This window comes from Schistocerca cancellata, chromosome 7 (genome assembly GCF_023864275.1).
Source record: "Schistocerca cancellata isolate TAMUIC-IGC-003103 chromosome 7, iqSchCanc2.1, whole genome shotgun sequence".
In the NCBI taxonomy this organism is placed as follows: domain Eukaryota; kingdom Metazoa; phylum Arthropoda; class Insecta; order Orthoptera; family Acrididae; genus Schistocerca; species Schistocerca cancellata.
The window spans coordinates 114,693,172-114,713,355 of NC_064632.1; positions in this window are offsets into that span (position 1 = coordinate 114,693,172).

Here is a 20,184-nt window from a genome sequence, read left to right on the forward strand (position 1 = left end):
ATACCCTAGAAGAATAATTCTAACGCATTATGCTGGGTGTTCTACTTGTCACAGAGAATTGCAACTGTAATCGTTTACATACTCGCCGATGCTGTGTACACTATGTGATCAAAAGTATCCAGACATCCCAAAAACATACTTTTCTCATATTAGCTGTATTGTGCTGTCACCTACTGCTAGGTACTACATATCAGCGACCTCACTAGTCATTAGACATCGTGAGTGAGCAGAATGGGGAGCTCCCTGGAACTCACTAACCTCGAACGTGGCCAGGTAATTGGGTGTCACTTGTGTCGTACGTCTGTACGCGACACTTCCACACTCATAAACATCCTTAGGTTCACTGTTTCCGATGTGACAGTCAAGTGGGAACGTGAAGGGACACGTACAGCACAAAAGCGTACAGGCCGACCTCGTCTGTTGACTGACACAGACCCTCGACAGTTAAAAAGGGTCGTAATGTGTAATAGGCAGACATCTACATCTACATCTACATCTACATTTATACTCCGCAAGCCACCCAACGGTGTGTGGCGGAGGGCACTTTACGTGCCACTGTCATTACCTCCCTTTCCTGTTCCAGTCGCGTATCGTTCGCGGGAAGAACGACTGTCTGAAAGCCTCTGTGCGCGCTCTAATCTCTCTAATTTTACATTCGTGATCTCCTCGGGAGGTATAAGTAGGGGGAAGCAATATATTCGATACCTCATCCAGAAACGCACCCTCTCGAAACCTGGCGAGCAAGCTACACCGCGATGCAGAGCGCCTCTCTTGCAGAGTCTGCCACTTGAGTTTGTTAAACATCTCCGTAACGCTATCACGGTTACCAAATAACTCTGTGACGAAACGCGCCGCTCTCCTTTGGATCTTCTCTATCTCCTCCGTCAACACGATCTGGTACGGATCCCACACTGATGAGCAATACTCAAGTATAGGTCGAACGAGTGTTTTGTAAGCCACCTCCTTTGTTGATGGACTACATTTTCTAAGGACTCTCCCAATGAATCTCAACCTGGTACCCGCCTTACCAACAATTAATTTTATATGATCATTCCACTTCAAATCGTTCCGCACGCATACTCCCAGATATTTTACAGAAGTAACTGCTACCAGTGTTTGTTCCGCTAGCATATAATCATACAATAAAGGATCCTTCTTTCTATGTATTCTCAATACATTACATTTGTCTATGTTAAGGGTCAGTTGCCACTCCCTGCACCAAGTGCCTATCCGCTGCAGATCTTCCTGCATTTCGCTACAATTTTCTAATGCTGCAACTTCTCTGTATACTACAGCATCATCCGCGAAAAGCCGCATGGAACTTCCGACACTATCTACTAGGTCATTTATATATATTGTGAAAAGCAATGGTCCCATAACACCCCCCTGTGGCACGCCAGAGGTTACTTTAACGTCTGTAGACGTCTCTCCGTTGATAACAACATGCTGTGTTCTGTTTGCTAAAAACTCTTCAATCCAGCCACACAGCTGGTCTGATATTCCGTAGGCTCTTACTTTGTTTATCAGGCGACAGTGCGGAACTGTATCGAACGCCTTCCGGAAGTCAAGAAAAATAGCATCTACCTGGGTGCCTGTACCTAATATTTTCTGGGTCTCATGAACAAATAGAGCGAGTTGGGTCTCACACGATCGCTGTTTCCGGAATCCATGTTGATTCCTACATAGTAGATTCTGAGTTTCCAAAAACGACATGATACTCGAGCAAAAAACATGTTCTAAAATTCTACAACAGATCGACGTCAGAGATATAGGTCTATAGTTTTGCGCATCTGCTCGACGACCTCTCTTGAAGACTGGGACTACCTGTGCTCTTTTCCAATCATTTGGAACCTTCCGTTCCTCTAGAGACTTGCGGTACACGGCTGTTAGAAGGGGGGCAAGTTCTTTCGCGTACTCTGTGTAGAATCGAATTGGTATCCCGTCAGGTCCAGTGGACTTTCCTCTGTTGAGTGATTCCAGTTGCTTTTCTATTCCTTGGACACTTATTTAGATGTCAGCCATTTTTTCGTTTGTGCGAGGATTTAGAGAAGGAACTGCAGTGCGGTCTTCCTCTGTGAAACAGCTTTGGAAAAAGGTATTTAGTATTTCAGCTTTACGCTTGTCATCCTCCGTTTCAATGCCATCATCATCCCGGAGTGTCTGGACATGCTGTTTCGAGCCACTTACTGATTTAACGTAAGACCAGAACTTCCTAGGATTTTCTGTCAAGTCGGTACCTAGTATTTTACTTTCGAATTCACTAAACGCTTCACGCATAGCCCTCCTTACGCTAACTTTGACATCGTTTAGCTTCTGTTTGTCTGAGAGGTTTTGGCTGCGTTTAAATTTGGAGTGAAGCTCTCTTTGCTTTCGCAGTAATTTCCTAACTTTGTTGTTGTACCACGGTGCGTTTTTCCCGTCCCTCACAGTTTTACTCGGCACGTACCTGTCTAAAACGCATTTTACGATTGCCTTGAACTTTTTCCATAAACACTCAACATTGTCAGTGTCGGAAAAGAAATTTTCGTTTTGATCTGTTAGGTAGCCTGAAATCTGCCTTCTATTACTCTTGCTAAACAGATAAACCTTCCTCCCTTTTTTTATATTCCTATTAACTTCCATATTCAGGGATGCTGCAACGGCCTTATGATCACTGATTCCCTGTTCTGCGCTTACAGAGTCGAAAAGTTCGGGTCTGTTTGTTATCAGTAGGTCCAAGATGTTATCTCCACGAGTCGGTTCTCTGTTTAATTGCTCGAGGTAATTTTCGGATAGTGCACTCAGTATAATGTCACTCGATGCTCTGTCCCTACCACCCGTCCTAAACATCTGAGTGTCCCAGTCTATATCTGGTAAATTGAAATCTCCACCTAAGACTATAACATGCTGAGAAAATTTATGTGAAATGTATTCCAAATTTTCTCTCAGCTGTTCTGCCACTAATGCTGCTGAGTCGGGGGGTCGGTAAAAGGAGCCAATTATTAACCTAGCTCGGTTGTTGAGTGTAACCTCCACCCATAATAATTCACAGGAACTATCCACTTCTACTTCGCTACAGGATAAACTACTACTAACAGCAACGAACACTCCACCACCGGTTGCATGCAATATATCCTTTCTAAACACCGTCTGTACGTTTGTAAAAATTTCGGTAGAATTTATCTCTGGCTTCAGCCAGCTTTCTGTACCTATAACGATTTCAGCTTCGGTGCTTTCTATCAGCGCTTGAAGTTCCGGTACTTTACCAACGCAGCTTCGACAGTTTACAATTACAATACCGATTGCTGCTTGGTCCCCGCATGTCCTGACTTTGCCCCGCACCCGTTGAGGCTGTTGCCCTTTCTGTACTTGCCCGAGGCCATCTAACCTAAAAAACCGCCCAGCCCACGCCACACAACCCCTGCTACCCGTGTAGCCGCTTGTTGCGTGTAGTGGACTCCTGACCTATCCAGCGGAACCCGAAACCCCACCACCCTATGGCGCAAGTCGAGGAATCTGCAGCCCACACGGTCGCAGAACCGTCTCAGCCTCTGATTCAGACCCTCCACTCGGCTCTGTACCAAAGGTCCGCAGTCAGTCCTGTCGACGATGCTGCAGATGGTGAGCTCTGCTTTCATCCCGCTAGCGAGACTGGCAGTCTTCACCAAATCAGATAGCCGCTGGAAGCCAGAGAGGATTTCCTCCGATCCATAGCGACACACATCATTGGTGCCGACATGAGCGACCACCTGCAGATGGGTGCACCCTGTACCCTTCATGGCATCCGGAAGGACCCTTTCCACATCTGGAATGACTCCCCCCGGTATGCACACGGAGTGCACTTTGGTTTTCTTCCCCTCCCTTGCTGCCATATCCCTAAGGGGCCCCATTACGCGCCTGACGTTGGAGCTCCCAACTACCAGTAAGCCCACCCTCTGCGACCGCCCGGATCTTGCAGACAGAGGGGCAACCTCTGGAACAGGACAAGCAGCCATGTCAGGCCGAAGATCAGTATCAGCCTGAGACAGAGCCTGAAACCGGTTCGTCAGACAAACTGGAGAGGCCTTCCGCTCAGCCCTCCGGAATGTCTTTCGCCCTCTGCCACACCTTGAGACGACCTCCCACTCTACCACAGGTGAGGGATCAGCCTCCATGCGGGCAGTATCCCGGGCAACCATAGTCGTAGTCCGATCGGGGGATGCGTGGGACGAGCTGGCTGTCCCCGACAAACCCCCATCCGGACCCCCACAGTGATGACCATTGGCAACAGCCTCAAGCTGTGTGACCGAAGCCAACACTGCCTGAAGCTGGGAGCGAAGGGATGCCAACTCAGCCTGCATCCGAACACAGCAGTTGCAGTCCCTATCCATGCTAAAAACTGTTGTGCAAAGAACGTCTGAACTAATCTACAGAGAGCGCAAACAAATCGACACAAAATTTAAACGGTTATTAAAATACAAGATTGCCTAGTAAATGCAGTAATGCTGCCACTTGTGCACTGCTGACACACTGCTCGGCGGTGGAAGGAGACTACGCGATTTTACACTATTCAGGTACTAAAACGTGAAGCTACAATTCTCAAATACTATAATACGCCCGAAATTTATGAATTAAACAATGCAATACCAAAAACACGCAAAGAAATTAAGAATTAAACTATGTAACAAATGAGTGAGCTAGGAGTATACGACTTGCTGCTCCAGCTGCTTATCCAACGGCGGCAGGGAGCACACTGACTGTGACCAACCGACACTGGCCGTTCAAAACAAAAACAGAAGACAGACGACTACACGAATTTACACTATTCAGGTACTAAAACGCGATGCTACAACTCTCAAATACTATAATACGCCCGAAATTTATGAATTAAACAATGCAAATACCAAAAACACGCAAAGAAATTAAGAATTAAACTATGTAACAAATGAGTGAGCTAGGAGTATACGACTTGCTGCTGCAGCTGCTTATCCAACGGCGGCAGGGAGCACCTATCCAGACAATCACACAGGAATTCCAAACTGCATCAGGATCCACTGCAAGTACTATGACAGTTAAGCGGGAGGTGAGGAAACTTGGCTTTCATGGTCGAATGGATGCTCATAAGCCACGCATCACTCCGGTAAATGCCAAACGACGCATCGCTTGGTGTAAGGAGTGTAAGGTGTCGGACAATTGAACAGTGAAAAAACGTTGTGTGGAGTGACGAATCACGGTACACAATGTGGCGATCTGATGGCACGGTGTGGGTATGGCGAATGCTCGATGAACGTCATCTGCCAGCGTGTGCAGCGCCAACAGTAAAATTCGGAGGCGGTGGTGTTATGGTGTTGTCGTGTTTTTCACGACGGGGCTTGCACCCCTTGTTGCTTTGCGTGGAACTACCACAGCACAGGCCTACATTGATGTTTTAAGCACCTTCTTGCTTCCCACTGTTGAAGAGCAATTCGCGGATGGCGATTGCATCTTTCAACACAATCGAGCACCTGTTGATAGTGCACGTCCTGTGGCGGAGTGGTTACACGACAATGACATCCCTGTAATGGACTGGTCTGCACAGAGTCCTGACCTGAATCCTATATAACACCTTTGGGATGTTTTGAAGCGCCGACTTCGTGCCTCGAGCTGTTCTATTCGCTTCTGTCTGGAACAGCGCGACCGCTACGGTCGCAGGGTCGAATCCCACCTCGGGCATGGATGTGTGTGATGTCCTTAGGTTAGTTAGGTTTAAGTAGTTCTGAGTTCTAGGTGGCTGATGACCTCAGATGTTAAGTCCCATAGTGCTCATATCCATTTGAACTACGTGCCACGCCTCACCGACCGACATCGATACCTCTGCTCAGTGCAGCACTGCGAGAAGAATGGGTTACCATTCCCCAAGGAACCTTCCAGCACCTGATTGAACGTATGGCTGCGAGAGTGGAAGCTGTCATCAAGGCTAAGGATGGGCCACTACCATACTGAATTCCAGCATTACCGATGGAGGGCGCCACGGGTTTGTAAGTCATTTTCAAGCAGGTTTCCGGATACTTTTGATCACATACTGTATGAGTACTCATCTTGGGTATTAATAACCGCTTCAGCTGTATTGAGTCTTTTATTACCGGATCACTAGCGGTTTCGTGGCACTAAAAACCACGTCTTCAGGTGAACGTATGATTAATAGGCCTACATTAGAGTGGAAAAGCTCGGTATCTTTTTACCAACATTCGTTGTCAGTCAAAACTAAACACCGCTAATAGACTGTATGTCAAAGATTAAAAACTTCCAGATTCCAATAAAGTGGATGGGTCTGTCAGTATGACAGATCACGCGCTGGCGTCCCCTGTACCGGGTTCTCTATGGATCGGAGAAGCGGTCACTCTGGAAGTTTTGTTTTGGACACGTCCAGTATATTGGACTCTGGCAATTTTTTAATCTATGACATACCGTCTTTTAGCGGTGTATTTCTTTTGACGGACAACGAATGTTGATAAAAAGATTCCGAGCTTTTCCGCTCTAATGTTTTAATCATACGTTCATCTGAAGATGTGGTTTTTAGTGCCACGAAACAGGTAGTGATCCAGTAATAAAGGGCTAAATACAGCTGAAGTGGTTATTAATATCCAAGACGAATAACTCTAATGGATTCCGCTGCGTGTTCTACCTGTCAGACAGAATTGCAACAGTAATCGTTTACATACTATCCGATGGCGAATGTATGTATGAAGTTGCACTGATATACGACGATGTCTTCTACGTGTGTCACCTTTTTTTTGTGAGGTAGTGCAGTTTCAGAGCAGTCCGTTAATTTTATGTTCCGTGCGCAGCCACCGTAAGTCGCTAAAGTCATGGAAACATTTTTTTTATTGCTGTTTTCGGTAATAAGCGTCCTGTGTGCCTTAATAGTGTGTCATTTAATACTTAGCTTTGCAACGCGCAGTTATACGTCCATACTGCGTCTGAAAATAAAATTAAAGCGTTTGTATAATAACAATTTGCAGACCGCAGGTGACAATCTTGAGGCAGGAGACACGCGGTACGCCGCCGTTTAATTGCGTTACTTAGCGGGAGACCGGAACAATTAGCGTTTTGGAGCAGCTGCCGTGGCCGGGGTACCGGGTTCGCGGCGAGATGGCCGATACGGGGCAGCTGGCGTTCGCGGGACGACTGCTGGCCGGAAGCCGGGCAGACTCGTCGCGAAGGCCTGGGGCTGCTGCCACAGCGTTACAGCGCCGCACTCCCTGGTCTTCACTCGACCTGGCTACTACTGTGTCTATCCATAACACTAACTCATAGGGATCGGTTTCCCCATGCTTTACTTTACTTTTCCGTGTCCAGATCAAATTTTATTAGTTAGCCACCGCTACGGCTTTGTCGTTGGCTTGTAGAAGGTCACTAAAACTGCAGGACTCCGGCAGTACTCGGCACATGAGCAGATGTGCCTCGTCTTGTACCTCTCCGCATGCGCAAAGAACGTCGTCGTCGTTTGTCAGCAGTCCCCACATACACAGATTAGTTTTGTATCTGGTTACACCAGCCCTCAGCCTATTTAGTGTTGTCCACACTGTATAAGGAAGTTTCTTTGTACGTGCCATTTGCTCTTTTGGTATTATCTGCAGTGCGGTTTGTTCATTCACCCATTTACGGACTCTATTATCTTCCTGTGAACCGTCAAGGATCTTGGTTCTTGCAATAAAGCTATTTCTAGACTTAAGCCTCCGAGCCTGAGTGACGTGCCCATTCAGTGGGTGGTCGAGAATCTGTTTCTTTCTTTGTTCTCTCAGCGTCTGCTGCCACCTGCCTTCTGATCTTGGATGGGGCAATGCCAGCAAGTAGGTACAAATTACCCGTTGGTGTGGGTCTGGGACAGCCTGTAACAATTCGAATTGTCTCATTTACACTTACATCAACCTGTTTAGCACGTGCAGATGCTTCCCATACTGGCGCTGCATAGTCTGCTGCAGAAACACACAGAGCAAGTGCTGATGTTCTCAGTACTGATGGTTGAGCTCCCCATTCATAGTTTGTCAGCCTGCGGATGATGTTATTCCTGGAGCAGACTTTAGCCTTGGTGTTTTGGCAATGCTGCTTGAAGGAAAGCGTTCTGTCAAGTACAACTCAAAGGCATTTAGGTGTTGGACAGTGCTTTAGCTTCTTACCTTGCCATGTAACGTCGAGCTCAACTCCAGCATTTTTATTGCGCAGATGGAAAGCACATACTTGGGTTTTGTCAGGGTTTGGCTTGAGGTGATTGGCGTCGTAGTATTGAGCCAGTTCTTCAAGCGCTCTAGAGATATTTCCAGATGTTGTATCAAAATTGGACCCCTGGACCACCACAGCTGTGTCATCAGCATAAACGAACAGTCTTGCATCTTGAGGTATAGGGTGGTCATTAGTGTACACATTATAAAGAATGGGAGAAAGTACACTTCCTTGTGGTAAGCCATTCTTCTGCAGTCGCCATCTACTGTTCTTACCATTTAGGGAGACATAAAATCTTAGATTCTGCAGAAGACTACCAATAACCATCGTCAACCTACAGGCCCCTGTGAGGTGATATAAATTGCGTAATAGCTTTCTGTAGTTTACCGTGTCGTATGCAGCAGTAAGATCTATGAAAGCTGATCCAGTTATTAATTTTTTTTCAAACCCATCTTCTATATGTTGCGTCAGATTAAGTATTTGCCCACAACAAGATCTTCCTGGTCTGAAACCAGCTTGTCCCTTTATGAGCTTTCCATCTATAGTTTCTGCCACCCGGTTGAGAATCATCCGCTCCAGTATCTTATAGATTCCCCATGCTAAAATACGAAGAAACGCTTTTATCATTCTGAATGCGAAAATACACGGACAGAAATGAAAAGTGTTACATCATGAACAGACTGACCGAAAGCTACCATAATAACACACAGTATTTTCACGCCTAGGGGATATGCTGATTAAACTGCATTCTGACGCGGGCTTACTTTCCGTACTGAGAAAAACCATTGCTACAGATGGAGAATGCAGCAAGTACACGATGCATATTGGTTGTGTCTAACATTAGCGGAGCTGTTCTGGTAGATATCGACACAGATTACTCAGCTGTCGTACATGTGCAGCTATTCGCCATCTTTCAGACTCTGAGAACAGTTGAGTCATTGGCGTGGGGGTCATACGAGCATCATACCAACAAATCGCACAGGCGATCCTGCAGAACGAGATGGACTCAGGACAACAGTACGGTAAGAAGAATAGGGACGGGCCTTTCTTGAAGGAGAACGCCACCAGAAGACAGTACTATAGTTCGACGGACTATGACGAACAGACACATAGCACCAGCTCAGATCCAGGTAGAGATTTCGGGCAAAGTGTCGCCACGAACTGCCGTGGTCAGGGGATGACATCTCGAGTTGCCATGCGTATGACATTATGCCGTAGACAACAGAAACTTGCATGGTGTTATGGGTCGCTGCGTGGCATTCTGTGATGTTCGGTTACGAGTCTTACTTCTATCTGTAGCAGTCAGAACGACAGCAGTGTGCGAAAAGTCTACCTTGTGAAAGGAAGTATCTATAGTCTAGACATAAGTTCGAACTCCTCGAAGCACTGTGTCGGGAGTAATTTCAGATGACATCGGGATAGATCTGGTAAATCAGGGACCAAATGTCATATTCCAGCAGGACAATGCAACACCCTACACTGCAGTCCAAGCCACTAACGCCTTGAGGAGTGTACAAGTCCTTGACTGTCGTATCCGGTCATTTGATTTGTCCCATTCATACCAACCTTCATGTTTCCATACATTTTTACATATTTTCAGTGTAATGGGCAAGGTGTAAAATATTAGATAATTACAAGGCTAGAGTCGCAACTGTCACATTCACTTGTACAGCGGTGGACAAAAATATGGAAACACATTAGCATGCCTAATGCGGTGCACGAGAACCGTTGCCCTTCAAAGAAGCTTTCAGTCGTCTCGGAATGTATCAATACAGTTTTCATATGGTTTTCAATAGGCTGTACAGTAGTGGCTTGTTAAAGTGACAGTAATGTAGGTGGATAGCGATCAAGAACCGTTCTCTTCAAAGTAGATTGCAAAGACTCACTAATATTATATAGTGACCACGGGAGATCCGACAACTCATCCTAGTGTTTTGGATGACTCGACCTTTGTGAATAGCAGGCCTGTCCTCTCGGAACACAGCAGCAACATTCGCAAACAAACACTGTATTATGGGATGGACCTGATAAGCCACAATTTTTACACTTTCCTTGGAAGTAATGAGACATTGCAGAGTAATCATGGTGTTCATGATAAATACTACAATTTGGCTGCTCAAATCATCACCGACTCGTCGCCATGTTTCACTCTTGGGCAGAAGTTGGAAACTGCGTGGTACAAGACTCGTCGACCAAATGATATTCTTACGTTAGCCCACAGTCCAGGTTTTATGGCTTCCCTGTCACCGGGAAAATCACAATGTATTAATGGCCAAAAAAGTATAACAGAATCGTCCGGTAGAATCAGAGTGGTAAGAAGTCTAATACTGAAGAACTGATGAACGATGACATGCGTTTTGAAATTCTCTAAAGCGGTAGATACTGCAATAACAAAGACGGATGGATAGCTCTAAAAGTCCAGTTACAGAAGACAAAAGGTAAACTTTGGCACAAGGAAATTAACTGCGAAGAAACCCCGGGTAACAGACGAATTACTGTAACTGATCGATGAAAGAAGGATGTACAAAAATGTTAAGCTGAAGACAGGAATACGAGAATGTAAGTCACAGCCGAATGAAACAAGTAGGAAGTTCAGGGTTGCCAAGGTCATAAACTAAGCACAGGTTCGTAACCATGAAATGGACGAAGTTAAGTATTTTTTCTACCTTTGAAGCAAAGTAGTACAGGACGGACGAAGCAAGAGGGACACTGGACTAGCACATGCAAAGAGGGCATTCCTAACTCGAAGAACTCTACTGGTCTCAACATAGGCTTAAGTTTGAGGAAGAAATTTATGACAATATACATTTGGAGACCAGCATTGCGTGATAGTGACTCAAGGACTATGGGAAAACAGGAAGAAAAGTGAGTCGAAGCGTTGGAGATGTGGTGCTACACAAAAACGTTAAGAATTAGGTGGACTGATAAGATAAGAATTGAGGTTCTCTGCAGAATCGGCTACGAAAAGAACACATGGTAAATACTGAAGAGAAAGACAGCATGATAGATATGTGCTAAACCATCAGGAAATACCCTCAATGGTGCTAGGTGGTTCACAATGGCTCTGCGCACTACGGGACATAACATCTATGGTCATCAGTCCCCTAGAACTTAGAACTACTTAAACCTAACTGACCTAAGGACATCACACAAAATCCAGTCATCACGAGGCAGAGAAAATCTCTTACCCCGCCGGGAATCGAACCCGGGAACACGGGCGTGAGAAGCGAGAACGCTACGGTACGACTACGGCGCTAGGTGGTACAGAGAGTATAAATTATAGGGGAAGAGCGAGTTTGGAATACATGCAACAAGTAACTGAGGGCGTCGGTCCATGTACTACTCTGCCGTGAAGAGGTTCGTACAGGAGAGGAATTCGTTGCAGACCCATCAAACCAGTCATAAGACTGGTGACCCAAAGGAAAAGAAGCAAGAAACACAAGAACTCTACTCACAACTACGAATGTGATCAGACTCCAGCTGCGCAATGTATTGGTGTCAATGAAAATTTGAGCCGGAGTGGGGCACGAACCCGGATTTCCCGCTTTACTCGAGCTGTTGCCTTAACCACCACAGTCATCGGAACACGGCTCCACAAGCGACCCAAACTTGCATATCACACCGTGTGTCTACATCCTGTACTCGTACAATTGCTATGGTACGCGCCCAGGGAGAGCCGTATGATTATTGTCGTAACCTTCTCTCGGCATGCAATACTATATAGCAGTGCCTTCGTTTTTACATGTAGTCTGAAACGTCCTTCAGACGTGCATATACACTACTGGCCATTAAAATTGCTACATCACGAAGATGACGTGCTACAGACGCGAAATTTAACCGACTGGAAGAAGATGCTGTGATATGCAAATGATTAGCTTTTCAGAGCATTCACACAAGGTTGGCGCCGGTGGTGACACCTAAAACGTACTGACATGAGGAAAGTTTCCAACCGATTTCTCATACACAAACAACAGTTGACCGGCGTTGCCTGGTGAAACGTTGTTGTGATGCCTCGTGTAAGGAGCAGAAATGCCTACCATCACGTTCCCGACTTTGATAAAGGTCGGATTGTAGCCTATCGCGATTGCGGTTTATCGCATCGCGACATTGCTGCTCGCGTTGGTCGAGATCCAATGACTGTTAGCACAATATGGAATCGGTGGGTTCAGGAGGGTAATACGGAACGCCGTGCTGGATCCCAACGGCCTCGTATCACTAGCAGTCGAGATGACAGGCATCTTATCCGCAAGGCTGTCACGGATCGTGCAGCCACGTCTCGATCCCTGACTCAACAGATGGGGACGTTTGCAAGACAACAACCATCTGCACGAACAGTTCAACGACGTTTGCAGCAACATGGACTATCAGCTCGGAGACTATGGCTGCGGTTACCCTTGGCGCTGCATCACAGACAGGAGCGCCTGCGTTGGTGTACTCAACGACGAACTTGAGTGCACGAATGGCACCGGATGAATCCAGTTTCTGTTTACAGCATCATGATGGTCGCATCCGTGTTTGGCGTCATCGCGGTGAACGCACATTGGAAGCGTGTATTCGTCATCGCCATACTGGCGTATCACCCGGCGTGACGGTATCAGGTGCCATTGGTTACACGTCTAGGTCACCTCTTGTTCGCACTGACGGCACTTTGAACAGTGGACGTTACATTTCCGATGTGTTACGACCCGTGGCTCTACCCTTCATTCGATCCCTGCGAAACCCTACATTTCAGCAGGATAATGCACGACCGCATGTTGCAGGTCCTGTGCGGGCCTTTCTGGATACAGAAAATGTTCTGCTGCTGCCCTGGCCAGCACATTCTCCAGATCTCTCACCAATTGAAAACGTCTGGTTAATGGTGGCCGAGCAACTGGCTCGTCAAAATACGCCAGTCGCTACTCTTGATGAACTGTGGTATCGTGTTGAAGCTGCATGGGCAACTGTACCTGTACGCGCCATCCAAGCTCTGTTTGACTCAATGCCCAGGCGTATCAAGGCCGTTATTACGGCCCGAGGTGGTTGTTCTGGGTACTGGTTTCTCAGGAACTATGCACCCAAATTGCGTGAAAATGTAATCAGATGTCAGTTCTAGTATAATATATTTGTCCAATGAATACCCGTTTATCATTTGCATTTCTTCTTGGTGTAGCAATTTTAATGACCAGTAGCGTATGTCTGAAGAAACAGACACTACTGCGATCGGCAGCTGCATTAGACACAAACGGAAGTTTGGTTCGGTCCTGCAGAAGTGCTCGAATTGTCGACGCAGCTGAGGCAACCACTCCCGTAAAGCGGGAAATTCGAGTCCCAGTTCGGTACAAATTTTCCATTTCACCAATCATTTACACAATGGATTCTGATCATATTCGCATTTGCGAATACATTTCTAATGTTAGCCGAAATTCAGCGCCATCCCTTACCTTTCCGACAAAATGCCGCCCATGAACATTTCTTCTTTCCCTACGGTTCGGATCGGCAAGTACAGTGTCGGGCGACTTTGCACTTGCGTGTGTTAACGTCCTCCGCTACCCGGGCTGCTCGGAAAGGTCAGATGCCGAAAGATTAAGGCGCCTACTTCGTTGTACAGGGTCTGCATCTAAATTTATGCTGACTAAAAGTAAAAGTGAGGGAATGGGCCAACTTAATCATCGTGTCGGATCGCGCAACGGTCTTCGCTCAGGACGGTGGATGCGTGACCGGTGGAAGGGGGGGCAGGGAATAACTTGAGCAAACAGCGTAAAACAACAGATTTGTATAGAGATGATTCTTTCTTTGCGGTAACAGCTACACGAAACAATGGCCTTATCATCTTTCCACACAGCGCGCTGTAACCGTACGTTGTCATGTTACGTAAACTATCGCGATTACGTTACTGTCCCGTTGGAAACGTTGTCAACTGTGAATGGATTCGTTGCTTGATAAGTCTGGTGATACGCTTAACACAGATGTTTTACAGTTGTCTGTTTCGGTTCCTTTCACACGCTTTTCCTCTGCTGCAAACCGGAATACATACGTTGTCACTATATCGTTCGAATACGTAAAACAATGCTGTCCGCAGCTCGTGGTCGTGCGGTAGCGTTCTCGCTTCCGACGCCCGGGTTCCTGGGTTCGATTCCCGGCGGGGTCAGGGATTCTCTCTGCCTCGTGATGACTGGGTGTTGTGTGCTGTCCTTAGGTTAGTTAGGTTAAAGTAGTTCTAAGTTCTAGGGGACTGATGACCATAGATGTTAAGTCCCATAGTGCTCAGAGCCATTATTTTACACAGATGCTCAGCCACCTCCAGGACGCCACAGGAGAGGCGGTGTTCATCACTTCTGCAGAATGGTTCATCCAACAATGTGTTGATCCTCATTTCAGTGCAAATGTTCTCTTTACGGATGAGGCTTCATTCCAACGTGATCAAATTGTAAATTTTCACTATGAACATGTGTGGGCTGACGAGAATCCGCACGCAATTGTGCAATCACGTCATTAACACAGATTTTCTGTGAACGTTTGGGCAGTCATTGTTGGTGATGTCTTGATTGGGCCCCATGTTCTTCCACCTACGCTCAATGGAGCACGTTATCATGATTTCATACGGGATACTCTACCTGTGCTGCTAGAACATGTGCCTTTACAAGTACGACACAACATGTGGTTCATGCACGATGGAGCTCCTGCACATTTCAGTCGAAGTGTTCGTACGCTTCTCAACAACAGACTCGGTGACCGATGGATTGGTAGAGGCGGACCAATTCCATGGCCTCCACGCTCTCCTGACCTCAACCCTCTTGACTTTCATTTATGGGGGCATTTGAAAGCTCTTGTCTACGCAACACCGCTACCAAATGTAGAGACTCCTCGTGCTCGTATTGTAGACGGCTGTGATACAATACGCCATTCTCCAGGGCTGCATGAGCGCATCAGGGATTCGATGCGACGGAGGGTCATGTATCCTCGCTAACGGAGGACATTTTGAACATTTCCTGTAAGAAAGTGTTTGAAGTCACGCTGGTACGTTCTGTTGCTGTGTGTTTCCATTCCATGATTAATGTGATTTGAAGAGAAGTAATAAAATGAGCTCTAACATGGAAAATAAGCGTTTCCGGACACATGTCCACATAACATATTTTGCTTCTTTGTGTCTGAGGAATGTTTCCTGAAAGTTTGGCCGTACCTTTTTGTAACACCCTGCATATATAGTAAAATAATAAAAAAGGAGGAATTTATTTTCCGATTTCTGAAAAGTATTTATCGAAAAAGCATGGAAGGAGGGCCTGTTATGGTTTACTGTCCCGTCGACGGCGTCGTAGTTATGAGTTCTTGCTCAGTTGCAAAACTTGATGTAGGAAATCGTCCACAGTAAGTTCAACGAGGACCTCATTTTGGCTCCTCGCAACTATCACGCCTTCTCATTCGGTGAATTTTCTGCGAGAGTTTGATAAGTTTGATACGCCGAACCACTCTGTCTTCAGGGGAAATTGAAATCCTTTCCCTTGGCTAATTATATCAAGAAAATGTATATGATGCTGTTATAAAATACATGTACTTATCTCAGGAAAATAATAAGTATTTCCATTGCCGAGGGGCGAATAAAAAGCTAAATTGTAGCAAATATCGGCAGAGGAACTGCAGAAGAGGAACGCTGCAACACCTTTGTAAGAATAATGTATACTACATAGAACAAAACCCTGTCAACTATTTGTGTTCCAGTAGCCCATAGATGACTACATCGATGTAAATAAACAAACAACATAATTTTTTCTATTATTGTCTTAACGATCTTGTGCAGACTTATTTTTACAGATTTTCTCTATTTACAGAAACGTGTCTTCTTTGATGCCGAATACATCACAAGGCTGTGTAATAATCCTCTTCTACAGTAGTAACTCGCAGATTACCGATTGAAGAAAAATGTCTTACACTGGCCTTAGGAAGAATGTTTAGTCGCAAGAACTTTGTCTACTTCAAGCTATTTTGACCCTCCTCCCCTGCTATTAACCATCATTTGTAATGCAATAAAAATTTGTAAATATTTAATGATTAGTTCTTGAGAAGGATCAGTAATAACATAATAATTGTGAAAGGCGCACCAGAGCACAATTGAAGCAAGTATGACAGAGACCATCACGAACCGTCAGGAAAATAAATACGACAGTAGTTTACATTTGTTAATCCATAGAAAGACATTAACCGTGACGATATATGAAGACAAGCCAGCACCGATACTTTTATCAGTAAGACATATTCCCAAGTAAGTTTTACATTTCTTCTCACGACTCGTGGCAGAACAAATACGTGCGACATCTCTGTCTTCCCAAATCAGTACAAACATTGGGAAAATGGTTTCACGAGTATAAATCCAATCGTACTTGATGATAAGTATACTGAAAAACATATGCTCTTACAGGGTTTTTCAAAAATGACCGGTATATTTGAAACGGCAATAAAAACTAAACGAGCAGCGATAGAAATACACCGTTTGTTGCAATATGCTTGGGACAACAGTACATTTTCAGGCAGACAAACTTTCGAAATTACAGTAGTTACAATTTTCAACAACAGATGGCGCTGCGGTCTGGGAAACTCTATAGTACGATATTTTCCACATATCCACCATGCGTAGCAATAATATGGCGTAGTCTCTGAATGAAATTACCCGAAACCTTTGACAACGTGTCTGGCGGAATGGCTTCACATGCAGATGAGATGTACTGCTTCAGCTGTTCAATTGTTTCTGGATTCTGGCGATACACCTGGTCTTTCAAGTGTCCCCACAGAAAGAAGTCACAGGGGTTCATTTCTGGCGAATAGGGAGGCCAATCCACGTCGCCTCCTGTATGTTTCGGACAGCACAAAGCAATCACACGATCATCGAAATATTCATTCAGGAAATTAAAGACGTCGGCCGTGCGATGTGGCCGGGCACCATCTTGCATAAACCACGAGGTGTTCGCAGTGTCGTCTAAGGCAGTTTGTACCGCCACAAATTCACGAAGAATGTCCAGGTAGCGTGATGCAGTAATCGTTTCGGATCTGAAAAATGGGCCAATGATTCCTTTGGAAGAAATGGCGGCCCAGATCAGTACTTTTTGAGGATGCAGGGACGATGGGACTGCAACATGGGGCTTTTCGGTTCCCCATATGCGCCAGTTCTGTTTATTGACGAAGCCGCCCAGGTAAAAATAAGCTTCGTCAGTAAACCAAATGCTGCCCACATGCATATCGCCGTCATCAATCCTGTGCACTATATCGTTAGCGAATGTCTCTCGTGCAGCAATGGTAGCGGCGCTGAGGGGTTGCCGCGTTTGGATTTTGTATGGATAGAGCTGCGCGTTGCCCTCTGTGGTTGCCGTACGTGGTCGCCCTACCTTTCCAGCACGTTCATCCGTCACGTTCCCAGTCCGTTGAAATTTTTCAAACTGATCCTTTATTGTATCGCTTTTCGGTCCTTTGGTTACATTAAACCTCCGTTGAAAACTTCGTCTTGTTGCAACAACACTGTGTTCTAGGCGGTGGAATTCCAACACCAGAAAAATCCTCTGTTCTAAGGAATAAACCACGTTGTCTACAGCACACTTGCACGTTGTGAACAGCACACGCTTACAGCAGAAAGACGACGTACAGAATGGCGCACCCACAGACTGCGTTGGCTTCTATATCTTTCACATCACTTGCAGCGCCATCTGTTGTTGAAAATTGTAACTACTGTAATTTCGAAAGTTTGTCCGCCTGAAAATGTACTGTTGTCCCAAGCATATTCCAACAAACGGTATATTTCTATCGCTGCTCGTTTAGTTTTTATTGCCGTTTCAAATATACCGGTCATTTTTGAAACACCCTGTACAATGACCATTGAAAGGACGATCGTTCTATCGTTTCTTATTAGACTGTGGGTAAATTCCTTAAACTTTCCGAATGTGCACGGTTTCCTGAAAAGATTAGAACCTGCCACTCCTCACCCTCTAATGGTTTCGGTTCCTAATGGCTCTGCTTCTGACGACTAATGTAATGAAGACGGGTGTTACACAAAAACTCGTGAGCGACTTATCGTAAAGGAGCATCTAAGGCAGCGGTAGTGAAATTACTGCCGGCGGGCCACAAATGGCCCGAATCAAGTATTTGTGCGACCAGCGGTACTCGCCCATATCTCATAATAATATGCATCTAGCAACTATCAGGTGAATCCATAAAGGTCAGGCAACATTAATAATCATCTGTCGTAAAGTTTCATAATAGTGTAATTTTCATGCTTAAAAACAAAAATACTTAACAGAGAGTGTAACATTTTTGCGGTGCGCTTAATTGTAATTGAAGTAGGTGAACTCGGCCGTGAGATCAGTAAAGTTGGCCGTTTACCTCAAGGTCGAAGCGGTCAGTAGCGTGGCCACTGCGGGTCTAATGAGTGTGAGACGGGGAATGTTTCATTCTTTGTCTCCCAGTACCGAAAACTCATTTAAATCTGCATCTACATACATACTGTGCAAGCCACAGTACGATGCGTGGCGGAGGATACCCTGCACCACTGCTTGACATTTCCTTCCCGTTCCACTCGCAAATAGAGTGAGGGAAAAACGACTGCCTGTATGGCTCCTTAAGAGCTCTAATTTCTCGTAGCTTATCTTCGTGGTCCTTACGCGCAATGTATGTTGGCGGCAGTAGTATCGTTCGACAGTCAAATACCGGTCTAAATTTTCTCGATAGTGTTTCTTGGAAAGAACATCGCCTTCCCTCCAGGGATTCCCATTTGAGTTTCTGAAGCATCTCCGTAACACTTAAATGTTGTTCGAACCCACCGGTAACAAATTTAGCAAGCCGCCTCTGAATTGCTTCGATGTCTTTCTTCAGTCCTTCCTGGTTCGGATCCCAAACGCTCGAGCAGTACTCAAGAACAGGTCGCACCAGCGTCCTATATGCGCTTTCCTTCAGAGGTCAATCACACTTTACTAAAATTCTCCCAATAAACCGGAGTCGACCATCCGCTTTCCCTACTACAATTCCAACACGTTCATTCCATTTTATATTGCTTTGCAACATTACACCTAGATATTTAAACGGACTGTGTCAAGCAGAGTACTATGAATAGGGTTTCCGAACATTACAGGTTTGTTCTTCCCGCTCATCATCATTAATTTAACTCACAGGTGGTATGGTACAAATTTTGGCACGTAAGTAACATGGATTCGTGAATGCACAGTATAAAATCGGTCCCTTAAACTACAATACGTCTGTGTAGCAACGTATATGAACTTAAATTAAGGCTGTTCTACCTATAATACAACGCTACGAGTAGAACGAAAATGGCATTCAAAAAATTCAGTAAACATTTCTCATTCTGTCACACAATGCATTGAAATATAAGTACAATTGCTGTTATTAATCAATCAATCAATCGACCATATAATCTTATTAATCGGCAGTACAATGTTTTATTATCCTTTTCTTCGTACGATATGTCAGGGAAGGGACAGGGGCCGAAAGGCTGTTTGGGTGTAAAGTTCCTCCGATTACTTCTAGCCTTTGCTACATTTTGGCGGCTACGCCAACGGGTGGGGATAAAATTACTTCGGTCTTTTGTTTCATTCATTTGGCTGCTTTCATTACTTATCAATTATATTATTATGCTATCTCCGTAAGTTTGTTCTTGTCTATTTTATTACTTTTTAGGTAAAATCATCGCAAAAGTGCCACAGAACCACAAATTGTCACTTTTTCTCTTTAACAGATTTAAAATTTACATTTATTTGGCTTTTAATTTGTTACATTTTATCACTGTAATGCTTATGCACCTTATGATCCCACTATATATTGTCCCTGTTGCATTTGTCATTTCACTGAATTGCGTACAATTATAAAATTGACAAATATGGATAAGCTTACAGTAGCGACATCTAACACGCCCATGACAAACACAACTTGTGGATACTGTACCTCAGTTTGTTTTGATTGAACAGTCTCAACCTTAACACGATGACTGTGCTGACACTGTGGCCTAGTTTACTCCTTATTTTAAATATGTGTGACGGAACTAAGCTGATTTTA